Source organism: Pimephales promelas, chromosome 22, assembly GCF_988280905.1.
Source record: "Pimephales promelas chromosome 22, fPimPro1.hap1.1, whole genome shotgun sequence".
Classification (NCBI taxonomy): Eukaryota; Metazoa; Chordata; class Actinopteri; order Cypriniformes; family Leuciscidae; genus Pimephales; species Pimephales promelas.
Genome location: NC_142790.1, coordinates 4,307,643 through 4,326,814, shown reverse-complemented (window position 1 = coordinate 4,326,814; position 19,172 = coordinate 4,307,643). Strand labels below are relative to the sequence as shown.

The following is a 19,172-nucleotide window of genomic DNA, read 5'->3' as shown; positions in this document are numbered from 1 at the left end:
GAAGCAGAGTTTCTTGTTTGCGTGACTTAATGAATCCTTATCTTGAGCCAAATAATCAAGCTGATAAGGGGCTATGTGTAGGTTTTTACTTGAAAAATCTTGAAGATAGTCTTCATTTGTACATTTATGAGCCAACCATAATGTAATAGAAAGAATGACACCTTGACTGTCCACCATGGTTGCCTCTATCAGCCTGTAGGCTCAGTTGTGTGTGGAGGAGTCGGGTCCGAATTGGCGTGAAAAATCACAAAATGTGACGTAGTTCTTGTCTACTTGGGCTTACATCCGTACGGCAGACATTAGTAAGCAGTAGTGTTTCTAATGGACTCTGCCAGCGCTGCCTTCTACCTCATTGCCTCTTTAGTCCTGCATGTCGTGTAGTAGTGAATACGAGAGACGCAAACACAGGATTACTCCAGATCAACATTTGAGATGCCTCTAACAATAACAAGACATTTAGCACTGGCAAGTTGTGGAAAAACACGTCTTCCTGACATTAAAAAAGTATGGGTGAACTTTACTTTTAACAAAGTTCCAGATCGCATCACGGTTCATTTTCGCTTCATTTTACTGTGGATTGTTTTAAACCAGACATATACACTCACCTAAAGGATTATCAGGAACACCATACTAATAGAGTGTTTGACCCCCTTTTACCTTCAGAACTGCCTTAATTCTACGTGGCATTGATTCAACAAGGTGCTGAAAGCATTCTTTAGAAATGTTGGCCCATATTGATAGGATAGCATCTTGCAGTTGATGGAGATTTGTGGGATGAACATCCAGGGCACAAAGCTCCCGTTCCACCACATCCCAAAGATGCTCTATTGGGTTGAGATCTGGTGACTGTGGGGGCCATTTTAGTACAGTCAACTCATTGTCATGTTCAAGAAACCAATTTGAAATGATTCAAGCTTTGTGACATGGTGCATTATCCTGCTGGAAGAAGCCATCAGAGGATGGGTACATGGTGGCCGTAAAGGGATGGACATGGTCAGAGACAATGCTCAGGTAGGCCGTGGCATTTAAACGATGCCCAATTGGCACTAAGGGGCCTAAAGTGTGCCAAGAAAACATCCCCCACACCATTACACCACCACCACCAGCCTGCACAGTGGGAACAAGGCATGATGGATCCATGTTCTCATTCTGTTTACACCAAATTCTGACTCTACCATCTGAATGTCTCAACAGAAATCGAGACTCATCAGACCAGGCAACATTTTTCTAGTCTTCAACTGTCCAATTTTGGTGAGCTCTTGCAAATTGTAGCCTCTTTTTCCTATTTGTAGTGGAGATGAGTGGTACCCGGTGGGGTCTTCTGCTGTTGTAGCCCATCCGCCTCAAGGTTGTGTGTGTTGTGTCTTCTTCACAAATGCTTTGCTGCATACCTCGGTAGTGATGCACCGATGTGAAAATTTGTGGCCGATACCGATAACCGATATTAACATTGCTGTTATGGCCGATACCGATATTTACCGATGTCGATATCCCTGTATAGAAAACACATAGCGAGGATTAGGGCTGCACGATATTGGTAAAAAATGACATTGTGATATTTTATTTTTCTGCGATATATATTGTGATATAAAAACAATTTCAACAGATTACTTGAATTGCTCTATTTGGAAAGAATGAATCATTCTAGAATGACTGGGGTAGTTTTGTCATGGAGTAAATCTGCATAGAAACTAATATTAATAGAATGTTAACAAAATTTGTTAACATTCTATTAATCTATTAACCTTACACTTTACAATAAGGTTCCATTTATTAAAGTGTACATTTAATGTACACTTTAATAAATGGAAACTTATTGTAAAGTGTTTCCGATTTATGTCTCTTGAGCTCAGTGTTGGACAGATCAGTTGTTTTAACCATTCATTAAAGTGAATCGGTTCAAAGGAGTCATTAGTTCGCGAATCGGACGTGTCATTAACGGAACCTCCACGGCACACGTTGTGATTATCCAGGCAGTTTAGAACATCGCACGAGATTTGTCTCGACCTATTTTTACAGTCTATGGTCTCGACAGTCGACACAGAAAACATTTCATCAACAGATAGATTTTTTTGGTTTATTGAAAGTGTGGTTTCACAATTCACGACCAGTAGTTCAGAAGAAAAAAACTTCGGTCTTCCGACCTTTTACCATCGTGTATTCTCAAAGATATTCAGTCAACTCAATTCAAAAACATGCGGGAGGGAGGGAGAGAGAGAGAGAGAGAGCAAGACATTTTGAAGACGGCGCGCGTGACCGGTGCTTTCACTCTCTCTTGTTCCCTCAGTTAAACAAGCGCAGCAGTCACTCATCTACATCACTTACCGGTCAAATATGGCTTTGGCGGGACAAAAATACGCATTAGGAAGGCTGGCAGAAAACAGCTCACCAGTTCCAGTCTTCGTGGCTTGATGTTTAAACGCACTTGCGCTTTTAATACGCGTGCAAAAACAAACATCCCCGCCCCCACACTCACACCTACACGCACGTCAAATACACAGGGATGATCATCGGCCTGTTCACATCGGCCCTATTTTGACATCGGAACGATACCGATGTGTAAAAAATTGACCAAATCGGCCGATATTATATCGGCGGCCGATATATCGTGCACCACTATACCTCGGTTGTAACGAGTGGTTATTTCAGTCAAAGTTGCTCTTCTATCAGCTTGAATCAGTCGGCCAATTCTCCTCTGACCTCTCGCATCAACAAGGCATTTTCGCCCACAGGACTGCCGCATACTGGATGTTTTTCCCTTTTCACACCATTCTTTGTAAACCCTAGAAATGGTTGTGTGTGAAAATCAACTGAGCAGATTAAAATAGCTTAAATCACCTTTCTTTCCCATTCTGACATTCAGTTCAGTATATCATAAAGTATGAGTAACATTATTTTTACCATGTGTCACTATTGCGTTGTCTGTTACAGGTTGTTAGATATAACCTTCCACAACTAAGCCTTATAAAGCAAATATACATGCATGTTGGCAGATGTTTCAACTATGTAACGAAATAAACACCTTTCTGCAGAGCCTTCGTTTCAACACTAATATAGTGTAATAAAATACAATACTACCTCATAAATACATAAGGAATACAGAGAATTAATTACCAAGCTATTACAGAATGATTATTATGTTTGTCTTCTAATTTGGGATCAGAATCAATTAAATGGCTGAATTTCAGCTGTTGCCCTTTTTCAACGTTTTGTAAAACAATTCCACGTGTAATGGTGGCATTTACTTCCGAGTCTTGAATGTGGAACACCTATCAAAACAGTTTCCAGGAGACAGTAAAAACTGGATAGAAAATAGCCTATTACTTCATTGTTATTATTATTTTTTTCTTGCTAACATTGTATGTGGATCTGCAGTTCATGACCCCTTTAATACACAACTGCAGATGCGGTTCATAAATACTTTCAGGAGTTTTTAGGTCAACTATTTTAAAACTGTAATTGTAACATAATGGAACATACAGTAGATCCGTGTACCTGTGAAATGTCATGTTAGTCTTTCTCACTAATGTGCTCCAACTAAACTGTAGATACACACGTGGTGTAACATTATTCTGCTGCTCTATTTTTGGTGTCTTATGAAATGAGATTTAAATATGAAAGTAGTTGATCGACCTATCTCGGGGTGGAATCTAGTTTGAACTGTTAATGTCCTTTTCAGGATGTAAACTCTGATGGAAGATGAAGGCGGGAGATTGTAAAAAGGTTGATATGGTTTTAGGGATGGCGGGGAGTCGTCCGGAAATAGCTGAAGGCTGGAAGCCTGTGTTGATACATTATCTGATAAAGAGCAAAGATGCTGTCTGTTCTAGAGGTGCCATTATCTACAAAGAAGAAAAGAAGAGAGAGAGAGAGAGAGAGAGAGAGAGAGAGAGAGAAAGAAAGAGAGAGATGACAGCATGATAGCATCACCGCATTGCTCTATTGATGGACAGTCTCCTTTAGCCATTTCATGATGACGTTTAATGTTTACCACAACTAACATTGCAAATCCCATCTCTGCCAATCTAATGAAGAAAATCTGAAGTACATTTTATATATATATATATATATATATATATATATATATATATATATATATGAAGAGTTCAGATGCAAAAGCCTCTAAATGCCATTTGAAATTTTCTTCTTTAATGGTGATTTTTATCAAACTTGTATATTTAAGTTCAGTAATTTCACTAATTCACTAATTACAATAATTGCCATTTAAGTGAAATTACTGAACTTAAATATACAAGTTTAAAAAAAAATCACCATTAAAGAAGAAAATTTCAAATGGCATTTAGAGGCTTTTGCATGAACTCTTCATATATATATATATATATAATTTGTATTTTTAATTGCATTTTTGTGTTATAACTTGCTTCAATTGAATAAGAAATTTATATTTAAGATATTCAATTTGGTTTTGGTAACCTGTGAGCTGGTCAGGATAAGATACCAGGTGGCCAACCAGATAAACCAGTAGAAACACTCGGTAAGACCTGTAAACCACATAAGGTTGGGCTAAGCATTTTTGTCTCACCAGAGTGAATATATATATAAAACATGATACATAATTTGAGAGGTAAAAGCGCATTAGATATTAATACATTATCATTTTTTTAGATTATATAAATTATTTATTTAGAGATTCTTTTTCTTGACACATTTTTTTGCTATTGTTTCAAACAGAAACCTAACAAAATTCTGTATGTTTTTTGCTTAACACAAGAAATAAATGAAAAATGTACTCAATATACGGTATATTTGTATCTTTTACCCTGATATTTTTACAAGAAACCCATCAAAATACAAATTTATTCAGTCTTGTAGCCCATTTTCAGAGCATGCATTTAAAACTGGAGCTGAAAGAAACTTTGCAGCATTTCTCTCCCTCGTCTCCACCTGTTCTCCCCTGAAATAAAATCAAATAAATAAAGTAATCCCCGCAGCAGGAGGTGTAGATTGATTTACCTGAGTGTGGCAGGTCTTTGGTTATCTGTACCCTGTTCACCCAGGCCTGCGACGTTCCCAGCGTCAGGATGGGGAAAGTGGGGCAGAGAAGGTTCAGTAATGGAACAGGTCTTATCTTCCCCAGCGAGCTTCATCACGCTCCACCTGCCGGGGATTAGATACCACACCTCTCCGGCTACAACAAATTATGCATATGACAGAATACAGAACTGGATTTGCACCTTCATTGTTTCTTGGTACATAAACCAATGGCTGGCCTACAAACAGATTACAGACATGAAGATTATATTTGTTTTTTTCCCCCGATTTGAACATTACATGGCATATGTTTTTCAGTAATATCTAAACATCTTTAAAATCCCCCTCCAGTCAATTATTGTATCCCTTAAAACTCATTTTTGATCATCAAAATTACATATGTAAACTTTTTTTTTCCTCCCAGTGAAAATAATTGGCTTAAAATAGATTGAATGCAACTCAACACCCTTGCTTATTCAATATTTGCCATTGTGCACCGTTTAGTTGAGCGAGTGGATCTCTGAGCTGATGTGAGTGAATGGAGGCGGGGCTCATTTGCATATTCATTTAGTATAGGAACTGAATAAGTAAACGAGCCCTGCCTCCACTTACTCACACCAGCTCAGAGATCCACTCGCTCAACTGTAACTGTCAAAAAATAACTAGGAAGGTTGTGCACTTTACATAATATATTTATATTTAGTTTACTTATAATAATTGTGTTTTTTGACTTGAAATGTTTTTTTTTTCTATTAAGGTCTATGTAATTATGTCTCAATTTAACAGTACAAAATCCTAACTAAACCAACACATTCTCATCCTGTGGCGTCATATAGGTGACTCCACATGGCACCCTTTAGCGTCAATATAACACACACTGTTATGGGTAGGTTTAGGTCTGGGGTAGGGTCTGCGTCTCATATTGACGCTAAAGGATGCCACTCACCTGTATTGGGTTCTGCATGTTATATTGACGCTAAAGGGTGCCATGTGCATAGTATATCGACGAAATGTCATATGGCTTCACCTATATGACGCCAAAAACTTTTTTCCATCAAAAATTATCTCATAATTCTGAGTTAATTAACTCGTTAATTTTTTATGGAAAAAAAAAAAGTTTTGCTCTGTTTTTCTGAATTCACTTGTGAATTCAGAAAAACAGAGCAAAACTTTTTTCCATCAAAAATGATCTCGTAATTCTGAGATAATTAACACGTGAATTCAGAAAAACAGAGCAAAAACTTTTTTCCATAAAAAATTAACTCGTGAATTCAGAAAAAGAGAGCAAAACTTTTTTCCATCAAAAATTATCTCGTAATTCTGAGATAATTAACACGTTAATTCAGAAAACAGAGCAAAACCTTTTTTCCATCAAAAATGATCTCGTAATTCTGAGATAATTAACTTGTTAATTCAGAAAAACAGAGCAAAAACTTTTTTCCATCAAAAATTATCTCGTAATTCTGAGATAATTAACTTGTTAATTCAGAAAAACAGAGCAAAAACTTTTTTCCATCAAAAATTATCTCGTAATTCTGAGATAATTAACTTGTTAATTCAGAAAAACAGAGCAAAAACTTTTTTCCATCAAAAATTATCTCGTAATTCTGAGATAATTAACTTGTTAATTCAAAAAAACAAAGCAAAACTTTTTTCCATCAAAAATTATCTCTTAATTCTTAACTTGTTAATTCAGAAAAGCAGAGCAAAAACTTTTTACATCAAAAATTATCTCGTATTTCTGAGATAATTAACTCGTTAATTCAGAAAAACAGAGCAAAAACTTTTTTCCATCAAAAATGATCTCGTAATTCTGAGATAATTAACACGTGAATTCAGAAAAACAGAGCAAAAACTTTTTTCCATCAAAAATTATCTCGTAATTCTGAGATAATTAACTTGTTAATTCAGAAAAACAGAGCAAAAACTTTTTTCCATCAAAAATTATCTCGTAATTCTGAGATAATTAACTTGTTAATTCAGAAAAACAGAGCAAAAACTTTTTTCCATCAAAAATTATCTCGTAATTCTGAGATAATTAACTTGTTAATTTAAAAAAACAAAGCAAAACTTTTTTCCATCAAAAATTATCTCTTAATTCTTAACTTGTTAATTCAGAAAAACAGAGCAAAAACTTTTTTCCATCAAAAATTATCTCGTAATTCTGAGATAATTAACTTGTTAATTCAGAAAAACAGAGCAAAAACTTTTTTCCATCAAAAATTATCTCGTAATTCTGAGATAATTAACTTGTTAATTCAAAAAAACAAAGCAAAACTTTTTTCCATCAAAAATTATCTCTTAATTCTTAACTTGTTAATTCAGAAAAGCAGAGCAAAAACTTTTTACATCAAAAATTATCTCGTATTTCTGAGATAATTAACTCGTTAATTCAGAAAAACAGAGCAAAAACTTTTTTCCATCAAAAATGATCTCGTAATTCTGAGATAATTAACACGTGAATTCAGAAAAACAGAGCAAAAACTTTTTTCCATCAAAAATTATCTCGTAATTCTGAGATAATTAACTTGTTAATTCAGAAAAACAGAGCAAAAACTTTTTTCCATCAAAAATTATCTCGTAATTCTGAGATAATTAACTTGTTAATTCAGAAAAACAGAGCAAAAACTTTTTTTCCATCAAAAATTATCTCGTAATTCTGAGATAATTAACTTGTTAATTTAAAAAAACAAAGCAAAACTTTTTTCCATCAAAAATTATCTCTTAATTCTTAACTTGTTAATTCAGAAAAGCAGAGGAAAAACTTTTTTACATCAAAAATTATCTTGTATTTCTGAGATAATTAACTCGCTAATTCAGAAAAACAGAGCAAAAACTTTTTTCCATCAAAAATGATCTCGTAATTCTGAGATAATTAACACGTGAATTCAGAAAAACAGAGCAAAAACTTTTTTCCATCAAAAACTATCTCGTAATTCTTAACTTGTTAATTCAGAAAAGCAGAGCAAAAACTTTTTTACATCAAAAATGATCTCGTATTTCTGAGATAATTAACTCGTTAATTCAGAAAAACAGAGTAGATTTTGTTTCCTCAAGTGAATGCAATACACTTCCGTAAAGAATAAATTACCAAGTGCATTATTCCATTGGCAGCTTTTTAACTTACTTTAAGTAAATCTCGTCTAATTCTCTAACAATATTTCCTCCATTATAATATTGTCCTGACCGGCTTCCGACTTCTCTCCAGGCGCCACAGACCGTCAGACGTCCCTGCAGGAAAAGTGTGACTCTGTGTACATACAGGTTTTCCTCCGGAGAGCATTAGCTCCTCAGATCACTGACTCCACTTGACCTGGATAGAGCTGCCCTACTTTAAATGAGCTCTGAGCCTGTCGGGCCCAAAGCAATGAACACTTAAAACTCACATTTATTTACCTACTTCAATACTGTTGCTCCATCAAAAGACTTTGAATTATGACGCTTTTACTATGGAAATGTCAAATGGTCTACAGATTATGATAGTTGCAGTCACACTTTAAAGTATGAATCTGTTATTTAATTTGACCGTTGTGTGCACAGCATTTATCTGTCATCTTGCAGATAGTGTAATGTTATGTAGGTAGTAGCCACATGTAAAAAAAATAGCAATTGTGCCCAGTGTTGGACGGTGAAATGTGGCAGCGCTAATAACATTTAAGTGTCTGGCTATACTATCTCTACCAGTCCCTTATAATCACTGTATTTAGAGCCAAAGCCAGAATCAGCGTGGAATCGGAGACAATCATATTCCCTTTAGGATTAATAGCCATGGATGAAGCAATTGTCCAGTGGCAATCTGAGAATACAATAATAGAGCACTGCTAAAAATGACATGATGAACTCTCTTAAAATAACTATTGACTTTGCAGCACCAATAACTTTCGATTTTTTTCTTCCCTTGCATGCTTCCTTCTCTCTGCACATTAAACATGGATTGATGTTCTTCTTTTTCAGACTTTTCACAGACTTGGACTTAGACTAGGATTAATACATGTAACAATGGAGATGGATGAATGCGATCACCTCCTGAAATGGGCATCTGAATTATAGTCAGTCCAGTTGCCTGCAAATATTATGGCAGTTTGTTATTCCTGTGTCTGTTATCACCACTGATTTAAGATTATCACTAATCAAAATCTAATTTAAGATCTATGAGACAGAAGGGTGAGCCTTACGAATGTTTACATTTATGCATTTGGTAGAGTGTAATTTTTTTGAAGAGTCTTAAATTGTAACATTACAATAACAATATGTAGCCAAGTCACTAGGGGGCGCTGCTGAGGGTATGTATAGAGGGTGTAATTTCCCTTTAAATATGCCACTTCCTGTGAGAGGAATAGTTGCAGTCATAGATATCTATATAAAGGCTAGATGTCTCGTCCGCGCAGCTGGCCAATGGAGGTCGACGTCTGCACCTGGCGGCCATCTTGTCACAGGCAGCTCGCTCACTGGTTGCATTGTTTTAATGGTGCATGTACTTTTTAAATCACCGTAACTTGCTCAATTTTCTACCGATTTTCAAACGGTCTGGTTTGTTATAAACGGCAGAGATGTAGTTATGATACGGCATACTTATGAATAATAAGTGTGTAAATAAATAATCATCTAGAATTATAGCCACATTAATAACGTTTGTAAGAAACCAAACCGTTTGTAAATCCGTCAAGATTTCAACGAGATAAGAGTATTTCTTACATCAGATACCACAGAGCCCGCCAGAAAGCCTGTCTGTGACAAGATGGCCGCCGGTGATGATGATAAATACTCCGCCGTGAGACATCTATATATAGATAGCTATGGTTGCAGTAGCTGAATTGTTTGGCATGGTCGCTGGAAGAAAAAGCTCTGGTAGGTTGATTATAATAAGAAATGTTTTTTTATACCTATGATGTTTCAAATCTTTTTGATGTGTTGGCCAAGAGCCAGTGATGTTTGGTGAACATATTAATGCAAATGGGCCAGTTGTACTTAATCTGTTCATTGTCTTGATGTAGTTGGATTGTTTTAGAAGTGAGGCCCAATGCTGATAAAGTTTGGCTGGATGAGTGGTGAATACTGAATTGTCATCACAGCACGTGAGTGCTGACACTCAAAGCAAGTTATGTTTTTTAAGTGATTGTTGACAACCCTGTGTTGTATGTATTGGGGCGAATGATTTTTGTAGAGAAGTTGCTTTAAAGGCTTTCACGTTTGGCCATGTGGAGCTGGACAGCCTGGTCTCATTGTTAATACGTAGGTATTTTACGTTTTTGCAAAGATAGAAAACGTACTTTTTAGTACGTTTGGATAGATGCTGAAACGTATAATATAGACGTATCTGAAACATTTAAACGTAACATTATTACGTTTTTACAGCTACAAAACGTTAACTATTTACGTATATATTATATCATAAAGAAATCTGTATAATTTCCCTTTTTACCATTTTATAGATAAATGTAAGATCCCGTAACCCTAATCCCAAACCTAAACATACCCATTGTATACATAATATAAAAAAGGATAAAACGTAATGGACAGATGTGTTGGGAAATGGCAGTTTTATTAACAATATAGCATTAAAATATATTTTGAGACACCAATCCTACTCCTACCCCTAAACCTACCCATAACAATTCCTAAAAACTACGTAAACTACAATTATGAAGAAAAACATAACTAACAGACAAGTATAATCACAATAATGTATTTATTACGAAAATGTCAACGTTCACTCTCGATGCATACAGGTGTGGTGTGTAAAGAGTTTTTGTGTGTTTAGCGTGGCATGTAGAAACTTTGTGTTTTCTTTTGGGGTTTATTGTATTTATTCATTGTTGTGTGTATTTTCTTTTGAAGTGATCCGTTACCTCCCCTAGTTAATTGTAACACCATCTCTCAAGCTTACAATTGACCAGCTTTGAGTGAAAGCAGATGAGACCAGAATCATTGTATTTAATTAAAGTGATGATTTGATTAAATAGTAATTGGATAGCCGAGCGGGATCCCCTACCCAAACTAAATTGGAGTGGCGTAGTCAAGTGCAGTTACACGACACACCTACCGCCATACTACAAATATTTTCCTCAGTTGTTTCATCCCTAAATTTTCATTTGCATGTATACATAATTGTTGGTATTTGTTGTCCTTCCTTTAATTTATTATGATTTTAATAAAAATGTATTTCAATGATAGATGTCTAGCAATTCGTACTGTAATATATACAGTAAGAAAATACTGTATATTAAAAAATACTGTACTACAATAATGAGAATGACAATATTTGTTTGGGATTGTCAAAAAACACAAACAAGCAATATATATAGACTGTAAAATATATTTTCATGATTTGTAATCACAACATTTGTTTTCTTCTTTGTATTAACTAAATTTTTCCATTTCAATGAACTTAAAATTTTAAGGCAACCAGGTTACTAATTTTTTTTTTTTTAGTTGAACCAAAAATATATTTTACAATATATATATATATATAAAGAGAATTATCATTGACAATAATGTATTTTAATAACAATAATGTATATCCCATAAATGAGAATTTTCCAAGCTTAAGTACAGTATGTGTAATTGTCATACAAAACAATGACAAACTTAATGCGTCATTTGATATATTTGTTTTTTAATTTGGTAGTGAAATACTGTATAGAACTGAGATTTATGTTCTGTTAAATGAACAGCATGAACTGATACTTTAGAAATAAAAATCAGAATCCATCTACAATGTTTTAAAGACGCTTAAAGACAGAAATACACTCTAAGAAACATTTCCAAGAAAGAAAAAGTACAAGCGAGAGAGTCGGAGTGAAAGCGAGTGGGAGTGTGTGAGATGTGTAGAGGTTTATAGGACGAGACATATAGCCTCCGGGTGATTTGTTTAACTTTGAAAGGTTCTTTGGTTTGTGCTAAATTCGCTGCGAGCTATGGTAGCAGATCATCTAACTCCTTTCCCAAGTGGCACCAGCTAACAGTGCCTGGTTCCTGTGCGAGTGTGCGTGGGTAAAGAAGTGAGAGACCCGTGAGGGAGCAGACGACAGCTATCGCTTGGTTAGCCCCGGCCCAGAGTCGCACTAAACAAATGAAACGCACTCACGATCTTCTCACGGCTGGGTCCAGTCATATTTACACATTTTTGGATTTCAATAGGAATCCGTGCGATCGTTGTGAGGATGAAACATTCCCCCATGCAGCTTTCATAATGTGTTCAAGTTGGTTACAACAATCCACCGCCCTCACACAGGATTCCTGAAATCATGGATTCCCATTCAAATGATTGGATTTCAGCGGCAACACTTTGCTGAGCAATGGTGACTGCACCAATTACGCAGGCAAAAAAGGTATAATGTTCATTTTGTATAGTGTAGCGATGTATGTCTATTGTCACTTTCAAACCAAGCAGCTTTCTATTAGTCAAAGCAGCAAATCTATGTGACCAGCTTTAACACGTTGCAAAATCTACATGGGGATTTTTTTTTTTTTTTTTTTCAGTTTCCAAATGCGTGAGTTCCTATTTAAATGTCTGGGTATTTCTAGCAAAAATGTGCAAAGCAATGGTGAATGTGACCAGACTTTAGTGGTGTGTGTGTCCACAACAGCAGCGAAAATCTGCTTAAAATGCTAAAACGTCTCCGCTTTGGAGTGTATGTGTGTGAATATAATTTAATCCGCATATACACAATTACAGTTTGGAAAGATGAAACATTGTTTCTGAATGCCCACAGTATGAATGCTGTCAATGTATTACACTTTCATTAATCCAGCCAGACTAATCGAAATGAAAACATCCAAACCTCATTAGAAATCAGTATTAAACATATTAAAGGAGTAGTTCACTTAAAAAAAAAAAAAATAAATAAAAAAAACTTTTGCTGATAATTTACTCACCCCCATGTCATCCAAGATGTTCATGTCTTTTTTCTTCAGTCGAAAAGAAATTAAGGTTTTTGATGAAAATTTTCCAGGATTTTCTCCATATAATGGACTTTCTTTGGGAACCAAACGGTTCAAGGTCCAAATCAGAGTTTCAGTGCAGCTTCAAAGGGCTTTAAACGACAACAGACGATGAATAAGGGTCTTATTTAGGACCCTTCGAGTCATGACTCGAAAAAAGATTTGTTCATTTTGATGAACGAGTTTGAACAGGAGAGTCACAAACGCTCATCACAGAACAAAGCAAGGCAAGCATTTGTGCTTAACTTTTTTTTTTTTTTTTTTTTTAAATGAGCGATCGTTTCACTAGATAATACCCTTATTCATCGCCTGGTGTCGTTTAAAGCCCTTTGAACAGTTTGCACTGAAACTCTCATTTGGACCTTGAACCGTTTGGTTCCCATTGAAGTCCATTATATGGAGAAAATCCTGGAATGTTTTCATCAAAAACCTTGATTTCTTTTCGACTGAAGAAAGAAAGACATGGACATCTTGGATGACATGGGGGTGAGTAAATTATTAGCAAAAGTTTTTTTTCAAAAGTGAACTACTCCTTTAATATGTAAACAATATGATTTATTCACTAATCCAGCTGAAACTTGAGCACAATCTATACAATTTTAAACAATTGTGACAAAAATCAGTACTTGCTTCTCATAGCAATTGGCTGCTGTCCGATGTTTTTCGCTTGATGTTTGCATGAAGTTGAGCATCTCTCAACTTTTGGATGCTTTCAGCCACTCTCAATGTTTTCTCCTATCCTCTGTCAATACCACAATTCACTGCGCTTACGTGAATCTCATTTCCCTTAGGAATGAATTGTAAATGCAGATTCTTCTCCACATCAGTGAACACGCACAGTAAAGTTTAGTAAAATTTCAGCCACATTTTGCTGGCAGAAAGGGTCAATTGTCTTTGGTCAAGAGTCTACCAATGTATGAAGAACCGCTCTTTCAAACCAAGAAGCTTTCATGGCAAATCCATGTATCCAACTTGAACCCGTTGCTGCTTTGCTTGCTATTTGCAAAAACATTTAGATGCTCTCAGCTGCTCTCTATGCTTTCTCCGCTTCACTGTCAATCCCACAATTCACCACGTGAGCCTGAACCTCAACTCCTATAGCAATGAATTTAAAATGCCTGCTCTGCTCTGTCCGCACCATTGGACACTTACCATAAGGTAAATCCACGTGACCAGTCGCGAAATCGGCTCGGTGAAATCTTTCACCCTCGCATGAATTTCCAGTCACGTGGATTCCAATTCAAATGGCTGGATTCGATTGGATTTTGAACAATAATGAGTAATGTGACCACACCTTTATCCAATGGAATCTATCCACTTGCGTGTTCCAATCAAAGACGTGGTTCAAACGAGGGAAAGAAGACAGTCGTGTGAAGCAGACATGAAAAAGAGTGTGGAGTTAGCAGGCAGATAGAGTTAAATGTGATGGGGATTACATTTATGTGGAGATGCTGCGGTTTTAAGAAGTCCAAATCTCCACCTGTCAGTCTGCACAGCTGGATGGTGGCCCCTCCCAGGGGCCGATGGGGGAAAAAAATGCAAATAGGCCACCATCCTTTTGGATAATCCATATTGAGCACTAATCTGCTGAAGTGTGCTTCAAATCACCTGGGCGCACTTCTCCTCCACGTCACTGCAAGCTTTGATGCAGCAGAAGGAGAACGTATAGAAAAGGCTAATCTAACGAAAGAGAAGAAATGAGGAAACGCGTGTCTCAGAGTCGACAGATGCAAGGATTTCTCTTTTATCCTCGTGCTGAATCATTACACCTGTCTGCCAGCATTGATGTACGCTCGAATAAGTGGCCATCGCTGAAAGCACCATATTTTGAAAAGCCTGGATGACTTGTTTCATTGGAAGAGTATTGAAGTGTATAGATTTGAAGGTTTTATATTAACCCCTTGAAATCAAAGGCGCAGACTGCTGCGTTTCGTTAACACTCCCTATTTGAAACGAACGGCAACTCCATTCATAATTTAGCTGCCCACTGCTGCGCTCCGACGTACGAGTCGGCCCTAGAGCTCTTCAGTCATATTTCAAGCTCGCACAATGTAATGCATTTTGACAAGTAAATTGCTTGCATTTTTGCTGATAGCGTCGCACATAAATAATGAATTCTTAGTAATAGCTGCAGGAATAATACACCATAGACTGATGCAAATGACAGACTTCTAATTGATGGTTTCGAACTTCATGTAGCAAAAAATAGTCATGGACAAAAACTTTTTTGTTTGTTCTTATTTAATAGCAAAATGTTCTTTTAAAGTGAATGGATGCCATTCCTATGCTGGAAATTCCAGTTGCATCCATCTTTATTTCCAGCTGATGTGGTCATAAGTCAATTCAAGCTGGTTTAGATGGACAATCCTGTTGAAAATACCCACAATGCTAGTCTAAAGCATAATGTTTCAATTTTCCAGACGCTATTAAAGTTTCAAAATGATTTATGTTGTATTGAAGATATAGACTACCATTCAAAAGTTTGGGGTTGGTAAGATTTTTTTAATTTTTATTAAAAAGGACACTTTTATGCTCAACAATGCTACATTTATTTGAACAAAAAATACAGTAAAAACTGTAATATTATGAAATACTATTACAGTACTTTTGTTTTATGTGAATACATTTTAAAATATAATTTATTCCTGTGATGCAAACGCTGTATTTTTTATACATGATCCTATATAAATCATTTCAATATGCTAATTTTCTCCTCATGAAACAATTCAGTTTTGCACCTTTTTTTAATTGTGATTTTTTTTTAAAGATTCGAGTAGAATGTTAAAAAAACAGAATTTATATTACATATGAATCATTTGTAAAATTCTAAATGTCTATACTGACACTTTTGATCAATTTCATGTATCCTTGTTGAAGAATTAATTTCTTTTAAAAAGAAATCTTACTGACACCAAACTATCATACGTAATCAGTTCTTGTATTTCTTTATAATCAAACCCATGACCTTTCAGTTACTTGCATCATGCTATTATTTGAGCTACAGTCACAGTTACTGGTGTGCTAGTGTACTAATTTACCAAAGCCATGCTGATTAAGTAATATCAACTAAATAAAGCACAAAATTAAAAAAAAAATATATATATATATATATTACAAATCTACTTAAAACTACAATCTTAAAAAAAAAACATCTTTAATTTGTTGGTGTTCCTGGTATGCACCTAAGCATGAATAATTAACAAGGTTCACTCTCAGGAGATTGCAAGAGAACCAAACCACACATAAACCCAAATGAGAACTGACCAAGAGTAACTAAAACACAGGGTGTATAGGAAACGAGATGAGGAATCGGTGAACATGATCAAAATGAACTGTGAACCACAATCAAAATGAACCATAATATAACCGTAACAGTAATCCCTCCTCCCGGAAGGCACATCCTTTTGATGTAAGAGACAGTCCAAGGAGGCGTAGACCCGGGGTGACACCAACAGACAGAAGGGCAAAGGCAGAACTGCAGGCTCACAAGGCCGAGGCAGGGCATGAGGGAGTGAAGACCAAGATATGCTGGAGTGAAGGAATGAAGGAACGAGGCGTAGCCTAGGCGTAGGGTGATGCCTGACCAAGGTCGAGCCTTCCAGACCATGAGGGATGACAAACCTTGGTGGACCTGAAGGAGTGTAGAGCTAAGGTAAAGACGATGGGTCAATAAGCCGAGGTGGAGAGGCCCAAGATATAGCTAGGGGATCCTCACACCAAGCCGGATCTGGAAGCTGGGAAGCCCGAGGAATATCTGAGTTTCTGGACCGAGCCACCAAAGAGGAGCCGAGAGCATGAAGGGAGCCAGCGGCGATGAAGGACTTTTGGGAGCTAGGTGGAACCAGCGGAGAATGGGGGCATTGTGAACTAGCATATTCGATGTCATCTAATATTCCTATATTGATCGTATCCAGCCTCAAAGTTGAGCATATGGCTGAGGCTCTAATCCCAGCCCTCTAACTCCAGAGGAACAGACATTCGTTTTCACCAACTCTAGCTTAAAGACTTCAGACTTGACTCGGACTTCAGCTTAAAGACTTCAGACTTGACTCGGACTTCAGCTTAAAGACTTCAGACTTGACTCGGACTTCAGCTTAAAGACTTCAGACTTGACTCGGACTTCAGCTTAAAGACTTCAGACTTGACTCGGACTTCAGCTTAAAGACTTCAGACTTGACTCGGACTTCAGCTTAAAGACTTCAGACTTGACTCGGACTCCAGCTTAAAGACTTCAGACTTGACTCAGACTTCAGCTTAAAGACTTCAGACTTGACTCAGACTTCAGCTTAAAGACTTCAGACTTGACTCGGACTTCAGCTTAAAGACTTCAGACTTGACTCGGACTCCAGCTTAAAGACTTCAGACTTGACTCAGACTTCAGCTTAAAGACTTCAGACTTGACTCGGACTTCAGCTTAAAGACTTCAGACTTGACTCGGACTCCAGCTTAAAGACTTCAGACTTGACTCGGACTTCAGCTTAAAGACTTCAGACTTGACTCGGACTCCAGCTTAAAGACTTCAGACTTGACTCGAAACTTCAGCTTAAAGACGTCAGACTTGACTCGGACTCCAGCTTAAAGAATTCAGACTTGACTCTGACTCAAGATGAAAGACTTCAGACTTGACTCAGACTTCAGCTTAAAGACTTCAGACTTGACTCGGACTTCAGCTTAAAGACTTCAGACTTGACTCGGACTCCAGCTTAAAGACTTCAGACTTGACTCGAAACTTCAGCTTAAAGACGTCAGACTTGACTCGGACTCCAGCTTAAAGACTTCAGACTTGACTCTGACTCAAGATGAAAGACTTCAGACTTGACTCGGACTCCAGCTTAAAGAATTCAGACTTGACTCTGACTCCAGATGAAAGACTTCAGACTTGACTCGGACTTCAGCTTAAAGACTTCAGACTTGACACGGACTCCAGCTTAATGACTTCAGACTTGACTCGGACTCCAGCTTAAAGACTTCAGACTTGACTCAAAACTTCAGCTTAAAGACTTCAGACTTGACACGGACTCCAGCTTAAAGACTTCAGACTTGACTCGGACTCCAGATGAAACACTTCAGACTTGACTCGGACTCCAGCTTAAAGACTTCAGACTTGACTCTGACTCAAGATGAAAGACTTCAGACTTGACTCGGACTTCAGCTTAAAGACTTCAGACTTGACTCGGACTCCAGCTTAAAGACTTCAGACTTGACTCGGACTTCAGCTTAAAGACTTCAGACTTGACTCGGACTCCAGCTTAAAGACTTCAGACTTGACTCAAAACTTCAGCTTAAAGACTTCAGACTTGACTCGGACTCCAGCTTAAAGACTTCAGACTTGACTCAAAACTTCAGCTTAAAGACTTCAGACTTGACTCGGACTCCAGCTTAAAGACTTCAGACTTGACTCAAAACTTCAGCTTAAAGACTTCAGACTTGACTCGGACTCCAGCTTAAAGACTTCAGACTTGACTTGGACTCCAGATGAGAGACTTCAGACTTGACTCGGACTCCAGCTTAAAGACTTCAGACTTGACTTGGACTCCAGATAAAAGACTTCAGACTTGACTAGGACTCCAGATGAAAGACTTGTGAACATCTCTGGCAGGATTGTTGAAGGTCTGGTGAATTCCTCCTCCACCTCACTAATGGTGAAGGAGGAGCCACTCTTTGTGGGAACCAGTTCCATAAAAACTTCCCTTGTGGACCAAAAGGGGACATGGGGACTTGTCTTTTCATCATGTAAGCAAGCCTTAAGTGAAAAAAATCCTGTTAAGTTATTTTAAGTGTCAGTACTTCCGATTAGCAAGTAAACTGAGTTAGATTTACTTACAGGTGTTTTTGTACTCAGCTGCTCGGTATACACAAGAGTTGCAAGCTTGGCCAGACTTGGAGACAGGTTAAACTAGTTTTGACCTTTTTGTTATCATTGTTCACTGACACAGAGTGCAATTTTATGTAAATTGTCTGACAACTATATTAATTCAAAGGAAGACAGTGAAGCTCAAGCGATCTGCCTCATGAAACCTTTTGATCCTTGAGGAGGACCATGCAGCAATGAAATTATCATCACATGAATTCTAGTCTGATGTCTCACTTTTTAGGGAACACATTTGACTGTTAAACATTCATGGGAACATTTTAGTCTGTGACCTCTCTGTCGTTGACCATTCTATGATCCTTTTCTTTGACCTGCGCTGATAGCACACCTGGGAATGACAAAAGCAAGCTTGCGTGTCCTCCTC

At 37.1% G+C, this 19,172-nt stretch overlaps 1 protein-coding gene across 2 annotated transcripts in view; it reads left to right on the top strand.

The window, feature by feature from the left end:
* Positions 1-19,172, top strand: part of adarb2 (adenosine deaminase RNA specific B2 (inactive)) — a 516,612-nt gene that overhangs the window by 122,088 nt on the left and 375,352 nt on the right. The window contains exon 1 of one of the 2 annotated variants that reach the window (XM_089125946.1): positions 9,595-9,840. The exons of the other annotated variant lie outside the window; for it this stretch is intronic. The gene's annotated coding sequence lies outside the window, so the exon portion shown is untranslated. Of the gene's footprint in view, positions 1-9,594; positions 9,841-19,172 lie in introns of those variants that run through there. 2 annotated transcript variants of the gene reach the window in all.